The sequence below is a fragment of the Cricetulus griseus genome (genome assembly GCF_003668045.3).
Source record: "Cricetulus griseus strain 17A/GY chromosome 1 unlocalized genomic scaffold, alternate assembly CriGri-PICRH-1.0 chr1_1, whole genome shotgun sequence".
In the NCBI taxonomy this organism is placed as follows: Eukaryota; Metazoa; Chordata; class Mammalia; order Rodentia; family Cricetidae; genus Cricetulus; species Cricetulus griseus.
In genome coordinates, this window is record NW_023276807.1 from 117,736,798 (window position 1) to 117,759,242 (window position 22,445).

The window sequence follows — 22,445 nt, forward strand, 5'->3', positions numbered from 1 at the left end:
TCAAAGGTGCAGAAAATATATTCAACAAAATCATAGAAGAAAACTTGCCCAACCTAAAGAAAGACATGCCAATGAAAGTATAAGAAGCCTACAAAACGCCAAATAGAGTGGACCGAAAAAGAAAGTCCCCTCGTCACATAATAATTAAAACACCAAACATACAGAATAAAGAAAAAATACTAAGAGCAGCAAGGGAAAAAGGCCAAGTAACATATAAAGGCAACCTATCAAAATTACACCAAAATTCTCCATGGAAAATCTGAAAGCTAGAAGGACCTGGATAGATATTCTACCAACTCTGAGAGAACACGGATGCCAGCCCAGACTACTATACCCAGCAAAGTTTTCAATCACTATAAATGGAGAAAACAAGATATTCCATGACAAAAGCAGATTTAAACAATATGTAACCACTAATCCAGCCCTACAGAAATTACTGGAAGGAAAATTCCAATCTAACGAAACTAACTACACTCACATAAACATAGGCAATAGATAATCCCACTCTACAAAAATACAAAATAAAAGGCAGGGTAAATCCACATACAATAACAGTACCAAAAACAAATAAAAAACAAACAAGAATAAACACTCAATGGACCTTAATTTCCCTCAATATTAATGGTCTTAACTCACCTATAAAAAGACGCAGGCTAACAGATTGGATATGAAGACAGAATCCATCCTTCTGCTGCATAAAAGAAATACACCTCGAATTCAAAGACAAATATTTCCTCAGAGTAAAGGTTTGGGAAAAGATACTCCAATCAAATGGACCCAAGAAACGAGCTGTGGTAGCTATCCTAGTATCTAACAAATTAGACTTCAAAGTAAAATCAATCAAAAGAGATGAAGAAAATCATTTCATATTCATCACAGGAAAAATCCATCAGGAAGAAGTCTCAATTCTAAACATCTATGCCCAAATACAAAGGCACCAACATTTGTAAAAGAAACATTATTAAAACTCAAATCACAAATACAATCTCACACAGTTATAGTGGGAGACTTCAACACCCCACTTTCACCAATGGATAGGACCACCAGATAGAAACTTAACAAAGAGACAAAGGAACTAAGAGAAGTTATGACACAATTGGGATTAACAGACATCTATAGAACTTTCCATCGAAACACAAAAGAAATATCTTCTTTTCAGGATCACATGGAACCTTCTCAAAAATCGACCACATCTCGGCAACATAGGAAACCTCAACAGGTACAAAACATTGGAATAATCCCGTGTGTCTTATCAGACCACCATGCATTAAAGTTAGAAATCAAAAACAAATCAAAGTGCAGAAAACCTACCAACTCATGGAAATTGAACAACAGGCAATTGAAACATTCCTGGGTCAAGGAAGAAAGAAATTAAAGACTTGCTAGAATTCAATGAAAATCTTGACACAACATACCCAAACTTATGGGACACTTTGAAAACAGTACTAAGAGGAAAGTTCATAACTCTAAGTGCTCACATGAAGAAACTGGAGAATAGCCACACCAGTGATTTGACATCACAGCTGAAAGCTCTAGAATAAATAGAAGCAAATTCACCCCAGAGGAGCAGGTGCCAGGAAAGAATCAAACTGAGGACAGAAATCAATAAAGTCGAAACAAAGTAAACAATTCAAAGAATCAATATAACTAAGAGTTGGTTCTTCCAGAAAATCAACAAAATAGACAAACCTTTATTCAAACTAACCAAAAGGCAGAGAGAGATCATGCAAATTAACAAAATCAGAAATGAAAAGGGGGGCATAACAACGGACAAGGAGGAAATCGAGAGAATCTTCAGGTCATACTTTGAAAACCTGTACTCCACAAAATTTGAAAATTTAAAGGAAATGGACAATTTTCTGAACAGTTGTCACTTACCAAAAGTGAATCAAGAACAGATAAGCATCCTCTCCAGCATAGATTGTCATTGGTATTTTTGATTTTAGCCATTCTGACAGGTGTGAGGTGGTATCTCAGAGTTGTTTTGAGTTGCATTTCTCTGATGGCCAAGGATTTTGAGCACTTTCTTAAGTGTCTTTCAGCCATTTCAGATTCCTCTGTTGAGAATTCTCTATTTAGTTCTGCACCCCAATTTTAATTTCACTGTTTGGTGTTTTGGTGGCTAGCTTCTTGAGCTCCTTATATATTCTGGAAATCAGCCCTCTATCAGATGTGGGATCAGTGAATATCTTTTCCCATTGTGTGTGTGGTCATTTTGTCTTACTGACTGTGTCTTTGCCTTCCAGAAGCTTCTCAGTTTCAAGAGGTCCCATTTATTAACTGCGGACCTCAATGTCTGTGCTACTGGAAGAGGAGTAGAGGAGAGGTAATGGAGGAACAGAAATATTGAGTCGGTGGAAGAATAGAGGAGAGAGAGCAGGATGAGTGATACTATATTAGAGGGAGCCACTATAGGTCTGAGAAGAGATCTGGAACTAGGGAGATCACCAAAGACCTACAAGGATGACATGATCTGACAATCCAGGCAATGGTGGAGAGGATAACCTAAAAGCCCTTCCCCTAAAATGAGATTGATGACTACTCTTTATACCATCCTAGAGCCCTCATGTATCCAGTGGCTGATAGAAGCAGAGACAGACATCCACAGATGCACATTGAGCTGAAATCTGGAATTTAGTTGATGAGAGGGAGGAATGAAGATCGAAGGGTCAGGACCAGGTTGGAGAAACCCACAGAAACAGTTGGCCTGAACAAGGGGGAGCACATTGACCCCAGATTGTCTGGGAGGCCAGTACAAGACTGACCCAGACCCCTGAACATGCATTTCAATAAGGAGGCCTCTGCACTCCAGGGAGCCTCTGGTAGTGGATTAGTATTTTCCCCAGGTATAAGAAGGGACTTTGAGAGCCCATACCATGTGAAGGATACACTCTGGCGCTGGACACATGGGGAAGGGCCCAGGCCCAGCACAGGAAGATTGGGTGGACTTTGCAGAGCTCCCATTTAGGGCCCTACCTTACCTGGGGAGTGGAGGGTGGATGGGGTGGGAGGTAGGTCAGGGGTGGGGGAGGAGGGATGGAGGTGAGGGGAGGGAGAGGGAGAAGGGACTTACATGTGAAACAAGCTTGTTCTCTAGCTTGAACTAATAAAAAAATTGAAAAATAAAAAAGAACAGATAAGCAATTTAAACAGACCTATAACCTCTAAGGATATAGAAGCAGTCATCAAAAGTCTCCCAATAAAAAAATGCCTGGGAAAAGATGGATTCACTGCAGAATTCTACCAGAAATTCAGAGAAGTGCTAATACCAATACTCCTCAAATTGTTATACACAATAGAAGCAGAAGGGACATTGCCAAACACGTCTTATAAGGCTACAATAACCTTCATGCCCAAGCCACACAGAGACAACACTAAGAAAGAGAACTACAGACCAATATCCTTCATGAACATTGATGCAAAAATTCTCAATAAAATACTGGCAAATCGAATACAAGAACACATCAGAGAAATCATCCAACATAATAAAGTAGGCTTCATCCCAGGATGCAAGGATGGTTCAACATATGAAAATCCATCAATGTAATCCACCATATAAACAGACTGAGGGAAAAAAAAAAAAACCACATGATCATCTCACTAGATGCCGAAAAAGCCTTTGACAAAATCCAACAGCCCTTTAGTATAAAGGTCTTGGAGAAATCAGGGATAACAGGAACATACCTCAACATAATAAAAGCAATATACAGCAAGCCAACAGCCAACATCAAATTAAATGGAGAGAAACTCTATCCAATTACACTAAAATTGGGGACAAGACAAGGCTGAACATTCTCTCCATACCTTTTTAATATTGTCCTTGAAGTTCTAGCAAAAGCAATAAAACAACAGAAGTAGATCAAGGGAATACAAATCGGAAAGGAAGAAGCCAAACACTCACTATTTGCAGACGATATGATAGTCTACATTAGTGAGCCGAAAAACTCTACCAGGGAACTCCTACAGCTGATAAACACCTTCAGCAAAGAAGCAGGATACAAGATTAACTCAAAGAAATCCATAGCCCTACTATATACCGATGACACATTGGTGAAGAAAGAAATCAGAGAAACATCGCCCTTTACAATTGCCACAAACAACAAAAAATATCTTGGGGTAACACTAACCAAAAACATGAATGTAGGTATTTGTTATCAAGAAGAAGTCAGGTAACTGGAAAATACTAACAGACCTGAGAGCCATAAATAAGGTAATTCAACACATGGGTTCTCTACAGCTTGGAATGCCACTGCCTTAATACCTAAAGGATGGCCAATCATAGTAATTGACCTGAAAGACTGCTTTTCACTATACCATTACAAGAAAGTGATAGAGAAAAATTTGCATTCACTGTACCAACTCACAATAACTCACAGCCATTTTGGAGATATCAATGCAAAGTTTTACCTCAGGGGGATGCTAAATAGTCCTACTTTGTGTCAATACTTTGTACAACAACCTTTGGAAATAGTTCGTAAAAAATTTCCACAATCTCTTGTTTATCATTATATGGATGATATTCTTTTATCGGATTCTAATAAGGAAACTTTGGAACGTATGTTTGACATGGTGAAGGAAGTTCTGCTTAGATGGGGGTTACAATTATCCCTGGAAAAGATACAAAGAGGAGATTCTATTAACTATTTAGGATATAAGATAGACTTATAAAGAATTAGGCCACAGAAGGTGCAAATTAGAAGGGATAGGTATCATACTCTTAATAGTCTTCAGAAGCTACTAGGAGAAATTTCTCAATTACAGATGATTATTGGGGTAGAAGGTCATGACTTAAAACATTTAAAAATGGTGCTAAAAGGTGATAAGGACCTAAACAGTCTATGAATGTTATCTGCCAAGGCAGAAAAAGAACTACAGTGGGTAGAAAAGAGAATATTAGATGTGCACATAGATAGGATAAACCTTGACTTAGACTGCATTCTGGTCATCTTGCCATCCAGAGAATATCCTTCTAAACTTCTGATACAGAGGGAAGACCCTATATTAGAATGGATATTTCTGCCACATAAACAGAATGAAAACTTAAAGATGTATATAGAAAAGATTTCTGATTTGATTTTAAATGGCAAATTAAGACTTAGTCAGCTGACTGAAAAAGATCCAGCAGAAATTTTAGTACCTTTAACTAATGATGAAATTTCCTCCTTATGGAAGAATAATGAATATTGGCAAATAGCTCTTATCGACTTTTTGGAAACAATTAGCAACAACTATCCCAAAACCGACAGAATTAAATTCAGAAAAAAGACAGTCTGGATTCTTCCACACATTGTAAGACAAACTCCCATTTCTGGAGTTCTTACCTTCTACACTGATGATAACAAATCAGGTAAGGCTGGTTATAAATCGGGAGAGGTAAAGAAAGTAGTTCAAAGTCCATACACATCTATACAGAAGACAAAATTATATACAATTCTCATGATGATTATGGATTTCACAGAACCTCTTAACATAGTTACCGATTCCCAATATGTAGAGAGAGTTGTCTTACACATAGAGACCGCAGAATTCATCCCTGATAATACTGAACTAACCTCTTTCTTCTTATAATTACAGGAAACAGTCAGAAACAGAAATAATCCTCTATACATTACACATATCAGATCCCATATGGGTCTGCCAGGCCAACTAGCACAAGGCAATGTCGAGAATGATTGTTTATTAATTGGCACTATGCTAGAAGCCTCAGAATTTCATAAAAAAACATCATATAAATAGCAATGGTTTAAAGAAGGACTTCTCCATCACTTGGCAACAAGCCAAGGAGATATTAAGAAACTGTCCTACTTATTCCTTTTATAATCAAACTCTGCTGCCAACAGGCTATAATCCTAAAGGCATTCGGAGAAATGAGATCTGGCAGATGGATGTCTTTCACTTTACAGAATTTAAAAATTTAAAATATGTATTGACACATTCTCAGGTTTCCAATGGGCTACTGCTCTCAACTCTAAAAAAGCTGGTTCTGTTATTACACACCTACTAGAGGTGATGGCAGTTATGGGTATACCTACACAGATAAAAAAAAATGACAATGCTCCAGCATATGTCCACAAAAATGGAACAGTTCTTCAAATATTATAACATAAAGCATGTCACAGATATACCACACAATTGTACAGGACAAACAGATGTCAAAATGTCTAATAGGATACTTAAGGAGATGCTCCATAGGCAAGCTGGTAAATCAAACCCCACCAAACATAGATTACATAATACTTTATTGACACTAAACTTTCTTAATGCAATGACAAAGGACAAACAGCTACAAAAAGACACTGGACTACAGAAAAAAAAATGCTAAACTAAATCAACCAGTGTACTTCAAAGATATACTGACCTCGATATGGAAACCTGGACATATGTTACATTGGGGTAGGGGTTTTGCATTTATTTCCACAGGAGAAATAAAATTTTAGATACCAACAAAATTGATCAAGATTGGAGTTAAAAAAGACAACCCTCTCGACAAGGACGACTAACAGGTATTTATTATGGTACATCTCATAAACTAAAGAAAAGCCTCCCAAAGGAAAGGGAATGCTTTGTTTTTATCTTCACAAAAAAAAAAAAAAACTCACCTCCAAAAATCAAAGGACACTACATAGATAGATGCTTAAAGAAAAGAAGGTAGCTATAACCATCAAAGAAACAAACACAAAAAAATCATGCCATACAATAAACATTACAGCTGTCTCTCAAATATCTCTATTTCTCTTCATTTCCTAGTCCCCATTCAATTAAATCAATGCAGGATTTAGAGTTGGATTTGGCTTTCTTCCCCTAAAATCCAAGCATGTTGTTTAACTAAATTTTAGAGTTTCTATATTATATCAAAAGGCCAATTGATGTAATACAAAATAAATAAAGAATTTAAGGACTATCTTTTGTCTTTCTTGGCTCTTTCTTTCAAGGCCTGCACCCTCTCATAATTGTCATTTTCCCATGGTTGCCTTTCCCAGCACACCTACATATGCAAACAAACATTTCTCTGCTAACACTTATATTTGAGTCCCATACAGCCAATAAAGACCCGCCTGACAACAATCCCTGGATGCTCAGAAAAAGGAATTGGGCCATACCTCTTCGACTACACCGGATCCAACTTACTCGATTTCAACTGACACTCCAACCAGAGCTTCGAATGCTGACTTTAATCAAGTTGAGGATTTCACCCTAGATCTTCAATCAAACAAATCCCATCTAACATGGACTAGAGATAACCCATTAGAGACTTTCACTATACTAACATTTCCCCCCCCACCCAGGACCCCTCAAGGCTACCATCTCCCCATTTCAGCAGGAATTAACTTAAAAGATGCTACGCCCCATTCCCCATTATTGTATATTAGGGTAGTGTAAGCCTAGTTAGGAATAACTTTCTTATTGTTTAGAGTTGTGATTGGAAGGAAGTGTTCAAGTTGGACACAATTTCCACATGACTTTAGGGCTTAGCTGAAAAAGACATAATAAGGATGTACAATAGCAGATTATTGTATCCTCTTGTATTTCACCTTCATGATTGTTAATTTTGGATGTTTTACACCATTAAATTTTAATCCTCTTTTAGACTAAAAGGGGCATTGTAGGGAGACACTGTAGGCCCGCCTCCTAGGAGCCTGACAGGGGTGCCTGGCTACGCCCATGAGGCCATGGACAGGGGAGGTTCAGGATGACTGAAGCAGGGGGAATTCTTAAGGGGGCAGACACGTGGGGAGCCCTCTCTCTCTGGCCTCCCTAGCTTGCTGACTCTGGGCATTCTCTGGATTGTGCTTGGCTGGTATTACTTGAATAAAATATTTTAACCTGTAATTTCATGTTATACGTGAAAGACCTGTACCAAAAGAATTTTGAGTCTCTAAAGAAGAAATTAAAGAAGATACCAGAAAATGGAAAGATTTCCCATGCTCTTGGATAGGTAGAATCAACATAGTAAAAATGGCAATCTTGCCAAAAGCAATCTACAGATTCAATGCAATCCCCATCAAAATCCCAACACAATTCTTCACAGACCTTGAAAGAAAAATTCTCAACTTTATATGGAGAAACAAAAGACCCAGGATAGCCAAAACAACTCTGTACAATAAAGGAATTCTGGAGGCATCACCATCCCTGACTTCAAGCTCTATTACAGAGCTATAGTCCTGAAAACAGCTTGGTATTGGCACAAAAATAGACTGGTAGACCAATGGAATAGAATTGAAAACCCTGATATTACCCCACACACCTATGAACACCTGATTTTTGACAAACAATCCAAACGTATACGATGGAAGAAAGAGAACATCTACAACAAATGGTGCTGGCATAACTGGTTGCAGACATGTAGAAGACTGCAGTTAGACCCAAGCCTATGGCCTTGCACAAAACTTAAGTCAAAATGAATCAAAGACCTCAACATAAATCCAGCTACACTGAACCTATTAGAAGACAAAGTGGGAAATACCCTTGAATTACTTGGTACAGGAGACTGCTTCCTGAACATTACACCAATAGCACAGACACTGAGGTCAACAGTTGATAAATGGGATCTCCTGAAACTGAGAAACTTCTGTAAGGCAAAGGAAACAGTCAGCAAGACAAAACGGCAGCCCACAGACTAGGAAAAGATATTCACCAACCCCACATCTGACAGAGGGCTGATCTCCAAAATATACAAAGAACTCAAGGAGCTATTCTCCAAAACACCAAACAATCCAATTAAAACTTGGGGTACAGAACTAAGTAGACAATTCTCAATAGAGGAATCTACAATGGCTGAAAGACACATAAGAATGTCTTCAACATCCTTAGCCATCAGGGAAATGCAAATCAAAACAACTCTGAGATACCATCTTACTCCTGTCAGAATGGCCAAAATCAAAAATACCAATGACAGTTCATATTGGAGAGGATGTGGAGAAAGGGGAACACTTCTCCACTGCTGGTGGGAGTGCCAACTTGTACAGCCACTGTGGAAATCAGTATGGTGGCTCCTAAAAAAAAATGGGAATCAGTGTACCACAAGATCCAGCAATTCCTCTCTTAGGCATATACCCAAAAGAAGCACATTCATACAACAAGGACATCTGTTCAACAATGTTCATAGCAGCAATATTTGTAATAGCCAGAAACTGGAAATAGCCTAGATGCCTCTCAACCGAAGAATGGATAGAGAAAATGTGGTACATTTACACAATGGAGTACTACTCAGCAGACAAAAACAATGGAATATTGAAATTTGCAGGAAAATGGATGGATCTAGAAGAAACCATTCTGAGCGAAGTAACCCAATTGTAAAAAGACAAACATGGTATGTACTGACTCATACGCAGATTTTAGACATAGAGTAAGGATTACCAGCCTACTATCCACAATGCCAAAGAAGCTAATAAACATGGAGGACCCTAAGAAAAACATACATGGTCCCCTGGAGAAGGGGAGAGGGTCAAGATCTGCTGAGCAAATTGGGAGCACTGGAAGAGGAGGGAGATAGCTAGGAGAATGAGAAGGGGATAAGAAGAGGGATGCAGAGGACATGAGGGAGCAGAAAGTTTGAGTCACAGGAAGAATACATGATAACAAGAATGGAGATATCATAATAGAGGGAGACATTTTTGTTTTACAGAGAAATCAGGCACTAGGGAAATGTCTGGAGATCTACAAAGATGGCACCAGCTAACAATCTAAGCAATGGAGGAGAGGCTACCTTAAATGTCCTCCCCTGATTATGAGAGTGATGACTGACTTATATGCCATCCTATAGCCTTCATCCAGCAGCTGGTGGAAGTAAAAGCAGACCCCCACAAATAATCACCGAACTGAACTGGAACCCAGATGCAGAGAAGGATGAGTGATGAGCAAAGGGTTCCAGACCAGGCTGGTGAAACCCACAGAAACAGATGAACTGAACTTCGGGGAACTCTTGCTCCCCAGACTGATAGCTGGAATACCAGCATGGGACTGATCCAGACCCCAGGAACATGGGTTTCTGTGAGGAAACCTCAGAAATCTACATCCTGTAGAAGCCCAGTATTTATCCCTGGCATAGGTGTGTACTTTGGGAGCCCGTTCCATATAGAGGAATACTCCCTGAGCAAAGACACATGGGGGTGGGCCTAGGCCCTATCCCAAAGGATACAATAGACACTGATGACACCCTATGGAAGGCCTCACCCTCCTGAGGGAGCAGAAAGGATATGTAATAGATAGGGTTTTAGCTGGGGATGGTGGTGGTAGGGGAGGACGCATGGGAGAAGGGAACTAGGATTGTCATGTAAAACAATCCTGTTTCTAATTCAAATAAAAAAGTTAGAAAAAAAAGAAAGAAAAATGAAAGAAGTGATGTCATGACCTAAAGGGACACAACAGAGTGTCATGGTTATCCCTTTGACTCCTTATTCACTTCATGTGAAAAATTAGAAATAGTAAGTTGAATGGCTTGGAGGATGAGCAAACTAAAGCTATAAAAACATGCCTAAGAAATCCCATTTGTAACAGCTACAACTGGATGAAATACTTAGGAATAGAGTTTATCGATGTAGTAAAATATCTCTGCAAAAAAAACCTTAAAATATTTATGATGGTATTAAAGAAGACATACAGAAAAAATGGAATTTTCACTGTTTGAAATAAGTAATAGTGTTAAAATGTTTATACTGTAAAAAATTATAAATCCAATATAATCTATTATAAAATTTCTAATGGCCATTCCTAGAAAAATTGAAATACACACTTAGAAGTCATATGGGAACATGAAAGCCTCTGAACAAACTAAGGAACTGTGAGCAAACATAACAAACAGGAAGTATCATAAAAATATAACAACTGCTCTCCAGGCACAAGACAGACCTAATCAAGACAGCATGACAGCACGGGACTGATCTACAGATAACTCAAAGGCTGAAGAAACCAGAGATCCCTCAACAATAAATCTCCACATCTACACACACACACACACACACACACACACACACACACACACACACACACACACAAAACATTCTTCGCAAAGGTACCATAATGGATAAAGGTTAGAATTTTCAAAAAATGCTGCCTATAAATCTGAATATACAGATTAGACAAATGAAGCAACACCTAAGTTTCATAACACATTGTATTTCACCCAATATGCCCAAAACGTTATTTTAACAAATTGCCAACACAAATATACTAAGATGCTTACACATGTTAGCACCTAGTCTTTGGAAATCTGGATGGTATGTTCCATTTATAGCATTTTTCAATAAATGTCAACTTCTTTTCAAGTGTTCAGTAGTCACATGTGACTGACCTGTGACATCCCTACTGGAGAAGAGTGAAAAACAGAGCATTAGAAATTGTTTTCACTTCTTATTTTGTGTTTCTCTTTGAATATCATCTTTGTGTTTATATATTAGCTATTTATACATTAAGCAGTACCTAACTATCTAAGTAAACAAATTATTATCTCATTCATGTAGTTTATGGGTCATTACTGTTATACATTCTACATGCTCTCTTTTTTATATTTACATACCTCTCATGCCTGGAACATTTATCAGCCCAGTATAGGTAGCTATTGCAGCTACTGCACAGTGAATTTTGACTAAAACTTGCTGCTTCTAGTTAAATGAGACTGAAGAAAAAGCTGTATGCATTGTCCTTCCACTCCAAGCCTGCAAGGATATCACCCTTTATTTATTTGTTTATTTGAAGCATTAAACCAACCTTCATAAACCAAGTTAGATTCTATGACCAGCATTTAAACATCAATTCATTGTTGTTACTGACCTAGCAGTGATGAATTCCCTATCAGGAACCCAAAAGCTCCTAAAATGAATTCTCTATTTTAGAAGGCATGCTCATAGTTTACACCATATAAGAGTGAGGTGGTCACAAGGGATGGCCTAGGCCCTATCCCAAAGCATATGACAGACTCTGAAGATCCTCTTTGCAAGGCCTCACCCTTCCTGGGGAACAAAAAGGGTATAGGATTGGTAGAGCCTTAGTGGGGGCGGGGCAGTGGAGGAGGAGAGGTAGAGGGAACTGGGATTGGCATGTAAAACAATCTTGTTTCTTATTTTTATTTAAAAAATGGGGGGGGGGAAGTGAGGTGGTATCTCTGTGAGTTCGAGGCCAGCCGGGTCTACAGAGGGAGTTCCAGGACAGGCTCCAAAGCTACACAGAGAAAACCTGTCCTGGCAAAACAAACAAACAAACAAACAAAATGAGTGAGGTGGTAAAGGAGTATGTTAGACAGCTAGGAAGGATGGTGGAAGAAATGAAATTAGAAGGGAAGAATCCATGTGATAGGCTGACAAGTGTTAATATTATGTTGCCTGGTGCTACCATCTGGGAGTGCTTAGGACACAATTCTTTTTCAATAACCTTTTTTAGAATGAGTGGACAGATGTACAATCAATCTAATTTCCTTGTCAGAATACTCAGGAAGGCATTGTTAATGAGCAGTACAGGTCACTGGATAACAATTCCAGAATTGTTTTTGAGGTCACACAAATGAAAGGAACATTGCCAAAATTATCTGCCTATTTCTGTTATCATTTAAACTACACTTGATGCCTGTGTATTACAATAAACAATAACCACGGCTGTGCATTCCTCTAACACAATAGTGCATGCCACCGGGCACTCATTATATACATGGTCCTGGTGATTATCATTAGACAAGGAGACTAAAATGGACTGCTGGTGGTTTTGTAGTATCTCATAATGAAGCTTTTGTAATTATTTCCTTTTTACATTTTACTGAGTAAAAAGAACCAGTTAATAGTTTCCAAGTCCAGACATTGAACATTATTCCATAGACAACTAAAATTGACAGTTCCTTCAAGGGTGTTCATCAAATTTTGGTTCCTATGACAATGTAAATTGACCATATTTAATGTCATGTGGGAGTAGGGGTATCCCTTGACTGTGGTACTGGTAGGGTGTGAATTCTCCTCAAGTGCTGCTTAGTCTTGAACAGGTCAGTTCTGCCCTCTATTTCCAAACTTTCACAGTAAAACAGAGCTGTGCAAGGTACTCTGTGCTGTTCTGATGATTAAATAAGTAGATGCTGACTTCTTCATTTCAACCCAGGAAGGAGACTTCTTCTTTACAGTAAGAAATGAAGGTGGCAAATAGAAAAACAACTGCTGACTTATCTAAAACTAAGATCTCTCAAGTGCTTTTTGGGGTGTTGAAGAAAGAAACCTGAGCCAATACACAGAATTTGGAAGCAGCCTGTGAATTATAATAAGCTTGCTAGGAAATGGCTTGAGTGCCAGGAACTCCAGATCAGGAGAAAATTTATGCAATTAGATCATTTGGCCTAAATGTGATTATGCATTTTAGTAATGAACAGTGTGATTCTGTAGGTAACGCTAGAATAGCAGAGGGAAGGCAGCAAGAGACTGTTTCATCTACAGCACATGCTCCACGGCCCTTTAAAAATGGAAATCATATATGCACAATATGCAAGCATTTTCTGTAATGGCTTGATATAGCACATAACTGTTTGAGACAATTTACTCTGTGTGCAGTGCAGAGAGGAAGCAGAACAGCAAGTGTAGGCACACAGCTAGAATTCCATCCAGGAAGGCAAGCTTGAATATCAAGAGACTAGAGAAAAAGCAAAGATGTTAAAGCTGGTAAGATAGAATGCCAGTAAACCTACAGAGTGTGTAACTTAAAAGAGAACTAAAAAAACTTTTAATGTTTAAGTTCCTAAATGACTTAGTATTTTATGGAAAGAAGTAGAAAAACAAGGGCCTTGGGCCACACAGCATGACACTAAGGTATCTGCTTTCAGTGAATTATTTATATAAAAAATGAAGTAAAATGTGTCCCAGTGGTATCCAGAGGCTGTGTCGGTTATATCTAGACAGGATCAGAACTTCAAACATACACCAACGGCACCTTTGCTATTTAGAACTAACACTAGTTTCTGATCCACAACCTGGAGGGCCTGGGCTGCATGAGAGCCTGGAGCCTCTTCTACCGTATGCACACTTGGGAGTCTCACGGGACATGTGGCTCTGTCTCAGTGCTTGACTACTGGACCTTGTGCTGTTGGGACTGTGAAGTGCCCAGCTTTTTCTACCCACAACAGCCACTGAGTGCACAGACGCAGGGCAGCTCAGGCAGGGGAAAAAGTTTGCTCTGAAAGTTCATTCTAAAACATTCTTGCTTTTCTCTCCAGACTCAACTTGAATCTTTCTTTTTTATGGGGTTGCTTGAATAGCTTTATGCTTTGTTCGAGTGTATAGTTACTGCCCTTGGAGATAATTGCCTACAAACATTGCTTCCTTCTCTTTGCAGACTTGGACCTTTTGAAGAAAACAGGCCATCTAGAGCCAGGGGCTGTCTGCCCAGATAAATCGCTCCCTGGGAAAAGTCTGACATCTGGAAATGAGCCATGTTCAGAGACATCCTCAAAAGTCAAGAGGAGAGTTATGAACAAGCAGCATGTGCTTGACTTTGGAAGTCCCTCAGGACCCAAAGACTTACGTATCAGGGAAAGAAATCCATATGAGGCACAGGCCCTGTATGACTGACTTCAGGAAAACAGTTAGAAAAACTGCAAGCAACTGCAATAGAAACATGTTGTCCACAACAGCGACATCGTGTGGTAATAAGGAGTCAACACATCACAGGCATTGATCAAAACTTTCTCCTGGCCCCAGCTCTGTGAGTGAGGTGTCCAGGATTTTACAATGGCTGGAGAAGGCATAAGGTCAGTCACTCAGGCAGCTGTCCGTTAACAAGCAGGTGGTAAAATGAGCACTACATGCATTTTCTTTACTATTTTTTAAGCAAATGACAAAATATCGTTGTGGGGTTTTGAACGAGAAATGTTCCCAAAACTGTGATGAGAAAATTTGACATGATTTTTAATTCACAAATGATCAATTCCATACCCACAAATAATAGGCTCAGCATATGAGCTTGAAGAAAATTTACATTCCACTTTCCATCTGAGAACTCTAGACATTACAATAAGCTGTGCTGTTTGACTCTAGATCTCACTGTATTTAAGCAATAAATGGTGATGAAGCTGAGTGTGCCCTGGTGTGGCCAAACTGCATCCTGCACACCCAGAAAAAAAGGAGCAGTGTGTCCCTGCTACTGTGAGATGGCCTTGTTTCTGAAACTTGATTTGTGTGGTGCTGCCACCTGCTGGGAAACATGAGCAATTATTTAAATTCTTCCAGTGTGTTTCTTTCACGTTCCTTTGAGAAGTTCTAAGAAAGATTACTACATATCTGAGATACCAAAGAAGCTAGTTCTCATGATAATATTTTGTATATTCACTATAATGTAAAGAACACAAATGATGTAATCATGATTCCCATATTCCTACCCAGGCATATACCTTTTAAAAACATACCACCTTGTCAACTACTTTCTTCCACCTGAGTCATGTCAAAAATCATGCTATTTAATTTCCCATCAGTGGTAATACTATACTTGTCTCATATACATTATATACAGGAATATTAGTGTTATTTTAAATACTTTCCCTTTTCAGCTGTCTTTTTCTTTATTTTCCTATAGCACACTTGCAATTCAAAACCTTTAGATTCCGATATGATTTTGATACATGAGATAATACTAGAAATTACTCTCCTGAGTGAATAGGCAGAACAATGCAAAGGTTTCCAACACATAATGGCCATGTTCTCCTCTACAAAGCTATACAACACACCCTCTGACCACAATAGGGTGGCTTGTTTCATGTTCTCAGCAAAACTCCCATTACATACTCTCAAATACTACTCCTCAAGGAGGATGCCTTAGCAATGAGGCCTTGCCTTCAATCTCTGAGAGATAACCTTTGGTAACAACAATAGTCTATAAAATGTGAGGGTCTTTTGAATTCCCTCAACCACAAACTAGAAAAGGTGCTTCTCATGCCTAGTAATGAGGGTTTTGCAAGATGCATTCCAGTTTCATCTCACATTTTAGGTGAACAGAAGAAACACAATACAGAACCTTGGTACTTTTATTATATACAACACAACCGGGAAGGGTTTGGCGTGCTTCTAACGGAGTGTCTGTTGGTGAGTCTCAGGTTACAGTCATCCAGGAGGAAGAAGATGCAGTTTCTAGTTTGGGGACACTTTACTAACATTCCTAAATAGAAGGCTTTGCCATCCCTCTGAGCCTCACCAAGTAAGGCTTTGCCAGTTCTGTGGGTCTAAAGCATCAAGATCCTTAACATGGCTATGCCTGTGTCAGAAATACACCTAACTCAGTATAGGAGAAAGTCTGTCACAAGCTGATGCTCTGACAAACCTGTGACCTGCAGAAAATGATCTAATCCACTGAATCAGGAGTACCCTTTTCTTCTGCTATAAAATGGGGTGATCTAAATTAAAGATTTCATCAACATTTATGCTTTGTAACCTTCTGGTAATTCCTACTTCTCAGACAGACTTGAGTAATGATTCACCCTGTGGAATATTACTCAGTGATAATCACATATCACTATAATCTTCATACACATTATTAGGAATGTGCTCACCAACTCCCCAAAGCATATCATTTTAATGAAACACAATTTAAAAGGGGAGGCTTTTAACTAGATGTCAGATGACTTACTGAGGAATTGTGCTATTCCCTGAGTAGGACCTGCTAGAGGATAACACACATCATAAACACTCCACTAAATGGGAACCCATTTACATGCACATCGACACCAGTGTCACTCATGTTAAGGTGTTTATGGTGAACTCTTGAATTAGTTGTCTGATAACTTATAAGCAAGAAAATACACTCTGCCACTCATCTACTTTAATACAAAAACAAAGCTTTGCTTCTCTTTATTTTTCTGTATTTCTTGAATAATACTTGCATAAGTTTACATTTTTAATTTTCTCTTTCATACAACAGTTAACAGATGTTGAAGTTTTACCTTAAATGCTCAAAACAGGGTACAGAAGATTTTAAAGCTATTGGAGAAACACGTTAAGAAATGCCTGTTGATGAGAATTAAAGCATCATATAAAAATAAGATCCCTGCATGTATTAGCATGACTTAAAATACAGTCTAATGTAATAAGAATAATTGCAGAATGAAGCATGAGCAGACTCTATTATTCTCTGAGTGCAAGCTTTCCTATTACCAGACTGCCTGTGTGCAAACTCCAGCTCAGCCACATTAACAATTTGACCTTTGGCTACAGACCTTTTCATGGAAAGAGGGAGTCTGTAGCAGAATGCACAACACAAGATTACTGTGTGGAGTGTGCATCTGAATTTGTGTGTATGTGGTGGCAGAACACATTATTACACAGTTCATTTCTGCTCCTTCCTATTTTATGTGTCATTAATTTTTCTACAGTAAGACTTTCCATTATGATGAAAACCAGCACATTATTCCTAGATATATCTAAACATTCTACCATCATAGTTATATTTAAAATAATTCATGAATATAAAATATTTATGTTGCTAATTTTGAAGAATTATAGATAGATAGATAGATAGATAGATAGATAGATAGATAGATAGACAGATATTGATATAAATATATATGAGGTTCCAAGCTAAGCAAACAAAGAGTGAAACCCACTTAGAATTTGAAATGAATGAAAATATTAGTAATAGAAAAATTATTTTGCAGCAATAACTGCAAAGTTTTAACAATAAAAGTATGCCAACATTTAATAATAGTAAACTGCATAAGAATCACAAAGGAACTGAAATTAAAGAGCCTAATTACTGAAATGCAATATGCAAAAGTGATGGTCAGTCTTGAATATGTTTGATTAGATTGTGTATGTCTAAGGCATTAGTGAATCACACCTCTAGGTGTGTCTGTGGTGCCATTTTCAGTGTCATATGGCTTTACAAAGGCTCTGTCTTAATGGAAGATGTGGTCCCTTGAGACTCAAAATTTGACACCATTATTAGAATGTGGCACAAAGTAGGTAGTGTTGCTTTGAAGCAGACATTAAGAAATAAAAAAATAAAATTCAGCATATAGACAGCACCAATAACCAAAATGGAAACAAAGATTTTTATCAAAATCCATAGTACTGGAAAAGTCTCTGAATGTACTAACTCTGTCTTTTGGCTTCTGGCTAACTTCTGGCTAACATTTCTTGTTATCTGAACTATTTCAATCCAGGAAATGGTTTTTGTGCTTAAAATCTCACCCTGACAAAGGCTTGGAGCTACAATGGAATCTTGAACACCCAGTGTAGTTGCCGGTCAGCTAATAAACCTATTAACTTTTTTTTTAAAAAAAGGAAGCAGACATTAAAATGGATCACCAAGTATATTCATGGGTTCTTCACTGCTGTGAAATCTTCTTGTAATTCCATTTGCTATGACATGAACTGCTCTGTACTATCACGCCCTCTCTACTACAATTTGATGACCTCTCCTCTGTGGTGGACTATGCTCTCCCCACTGTGATGGGTTATGTCCTCTCCACTATGATGAGCTATATCCTTTCTACTATGATTAGCTATGTCTCTTCTCTATAGTGGAATATGCCCTCCCCACTATGATGGGCTATGTCCTTGACACTATGGAGGACTATGTCCTTGACACTATGATAGGCTATGTCCTTCCTACTATGATTAGCTATGTCCTCTTCTCTGTAGTGTACTATGCCCTCCCTACTATGATTGACTTTGTCCTCTCCACTATGGTGAGCTATGCCCTCTCCACTATAATGGGCTGACACCTCTGAAATGGTGAACTTAAGCTAACTAATTCCTAAATTTAAATTGTCATATTGGGTATTTTGGTCAAAACCACAAAAGTAATTAATACAGTGTGTAAAGTGGGGGATTTGTTAATTAGCTTTATTTAGTCATTTACAATATCAAACTGTGTATGCAAGTTTTATTTATTAGTTATATCTTAATAAAAAGAAGGACGAAGAGTATTTTTAAAATGGAAAAATTTTAATGAAAATTGGGATACACAAGAAATGGCATAGCCCTGCTAGAAAGCAATGTGTTAAGTGGGAAGTCAGACACTAGCCAACACCATGGAAACAGTTCTGGATCCACAGTCACAAAGAATGGTATTGACAGTCCCTCGAAAGAGCCAATACAAAAGAGAGCATGGGAGCATAGAGGTTTTATAATGGTACTAGCCAAGAATGAGAAAAGAAGATCAAAGACTAAAATTATGGATCTAATTTTTGTCATCTGGGTAAACAGAAGCCTACGTGGCCAATACAAACCTGGTCAGCAACAGAATATGCTTTTCCAGTCCAAAAGAATTGAGAAATTCCCCCACCTTATTGGGAATTCTCAAAGAAAATGTATTAAAAATAAATAATTTCAAATTCCAATAAAGTGTCAGAGAAACTCTTCCTGGTTCTATTTTTGTATGTGTCAGCTGCGTAATACACTATCTCCCACCATCTTCATCTGCTAATGATAATGGACCTATTTTTGTAAGAATAGATCTGAGGGATTTAGGACTATCAGTGACCATGAACAGACATGCAGGCATCATGCCAGATATGAAGCATCCAGAGTAAGTTACTGCACTGAATTCCAGTCTTCTGGGTTTTTACCTCCTACCCACATGAGACACTGTTCAAAGAATGCTCACTGACAGTCTAATAACTTGCATAACAATGTCTGGTGTTTTGCTCAGACTCCCACCAACCACTATTTGTTTTATAAAGATATTACAGCAAGTTAGCAACTGCTAGAGAGTAAAAACAGCCAAAATGCATTATCTTACAGTACGGGGCTAAGCCATGATATTTATGACATCCCTATTGAAGCCTCCTTCTTTGTCTCTAACTTCCCACAGGTCATTGCTCATGGCCACATAACTCAAATCTTTCACTTTATCTTCATGTGATCTTCTATTGTTGTTTTGTATTTTATTATAAGTCATGTTAGATCAAAAGTCTCTTCTACTCCAACATGTATCCATCTTAACTAAACTGTATTGACTATGACTGTATTTCCAACTGGAGTAATATTCTGAGGTACTGAGAAGTTTGACCTACATTTTGGGGGGTCACAACTCAACTCATAACAAAGACATTCACATATGACAAAAAAATGTCACCAACAAGCTTAGACTAAAATAGTAACTAAAAAATTCATCTTTCCAAAGAAAATAAATACACAATTTTAAATTCCATATTATAGCTATGTAACACTTTGTAATACTCTTTAGTATTCTCACTATATATATAGGCTGCTTAAGGTTTATAAAGGGTAGGAAGCAGTAAGAATACATGATCTAAATATTATTGTCTTCCAACTTGTAAAATGTTGGCATCAGTGGACTTTAAACCAATGTATTTATCAATCATTAAAATACTGTAGAAAATTATACCCTGAATTATCCTAGATAAGATGGAATCTGAGCCGGGCGTTGGTGGCACATGCCTTTAATCCCAGCACTTGGGAGGCAGAGGCCCGAGGATTTCTGTGAGTTCCAGGCCAGCCTGGTCTCCAGAGCGAGTGCCAGGATAGGCTCCAAAGCTACACAGAGAAACCCTGTCTCGAAAAACGAAACAAACAAACAAACAAACAAACAAACAAAAAGAATCTGAAAGATACTCAAGTATCAAAAAGGAAGGTAGGAGAAAAAAGTATGGAGGAACAAAAAACAAAAAAGGGAGATGGCAGATTGAAACCTGATCATAACAATATATATATATATATATATATATATATATATATATATATACATTAACTATAAATAGACAAGAAACATGAAGAAGACAGTCTGGTATAATGAATTAAAGGGCCAACATCAGACTGTCCATAAGAAACTTACTTCAAATGCAGTCATGTAGTTAGACTGAAATAAATGAAAGAACTAGATAATCTACAAAAATAGTAACACTAAAACTCAGTAGTGATTGTATTATTACTAGAAATCCCACATATATGAACAAGAAATTGTTTCCCTGGACAGGCACTGTCAGAGTTCCTGATCATTCCTAGCCAATGAGGGGTGACTATGCAATGTCAACAGATCAGAAAGCAGTCTGGGAGCTGGAAGGAGGATATATAAAGCTCTTCCCAATGCTGAATAAATGAGTCTGCTGAATCTGATGTTTACCTTTTACCTGTCTACTGGGGTCTGAGGCATTGATGCCACACCTTCTCACAACCTCCCCCGAGGGAGCCATCAGGACTCAGAAATATAAACATATGCAAAATTCTCAAAAAAAATGATTTTCAAAACATGAACTCATTGGTTCAGTAATTTATTTTAATTAGTCAAAACTACAATATAGTATTTACATTAATAATTGTGTATCCCTTTTATGGAATACAATTTCACAATACAATGGAAAATATTATTGATGATTTTTATTAGAAGAATTAAGGAAAATTTAAGGATTAGCTATGGAAATATAACTCTCCTTCAGTTTTCTCATACATACACACACACACACACACACACACACACACACACACACACACACACAAGCACACTCACAGAACTATCCCCAGGGAAAGACAGGTGAAAGAAAGGAAAGAAAAGCAAACAAACATAACAACATAGTCTTCACATTTAGCATTACAAACATTACAGGTTTAAAGCCATCAGAAGATAACAATCTTTTCAGAAACATGAGTGTGTTTTGAAGGTTCATACAGGAGATGTAAGTGAAGAGAACTTAGGCTACAACTTTTCACTGCTGTAAATCAATAAATAATGTTCAGGTGCCAATAATTAGTAATGTGATACTGCAATGTATGACAATAAATGAAAGAATAGAATAGAGAAGTTGTAAGAGAAAGGAAGGAAAGAAGGGATTAATAGAGGGAGGGAGGGAGGGAGGGAGGGAGGGAGGGAGGGAGGGAGGATTGAATGAAGGTCCTCTCATTTTCTTTCATCAGAACTCTACACAGACAAAAGAAAAACATACTAAATCTAATAATTTCTGTGCCTTTTCATTGAATATGCAACACTGTCTTAGGAGTTTTATTGCTATATAGGAAAGGGTGATCTCTTCTCTTAGCTTGTAGTCCATCATCCAGGGAATAGTCAGGGAAGGAACTCAGGGAAAGAACTGATGCAGAGGCCATGGAGGAGTGCTGCTGGCTGGTTTGCTTGCTCATGGCTTGTTCAGCCTGTTTATTATACCACCCAGGATCACCCGACTAGGGACAGCATTATCCATTGTGAACTGGACCACCCAAATCAATCATCATTTAGCAAAATGCCCCACAGATTTGCCCACAGGCCAAGTCACTGGAGCAATTTTCCTAATTAAAATTCCTTTTTCCCAGATGCCCTTGGTTTGGGTTCAGTTGACATAAAAGCTAGCCAGCACAAACACTACCTTAAAATCTTTTAAAACTAAATAAAAACAAAACTTTCATGCTTATAAAGTATTATAAAACCCATAAGAAAATTTTCCAATTTAATTCCAAGATGTCAACTTACCTGACAAAGCAACAGTTGCCTGAGAATTTACTCTCCAAACTTGTTATAGTGACAAACATTGACTCTGT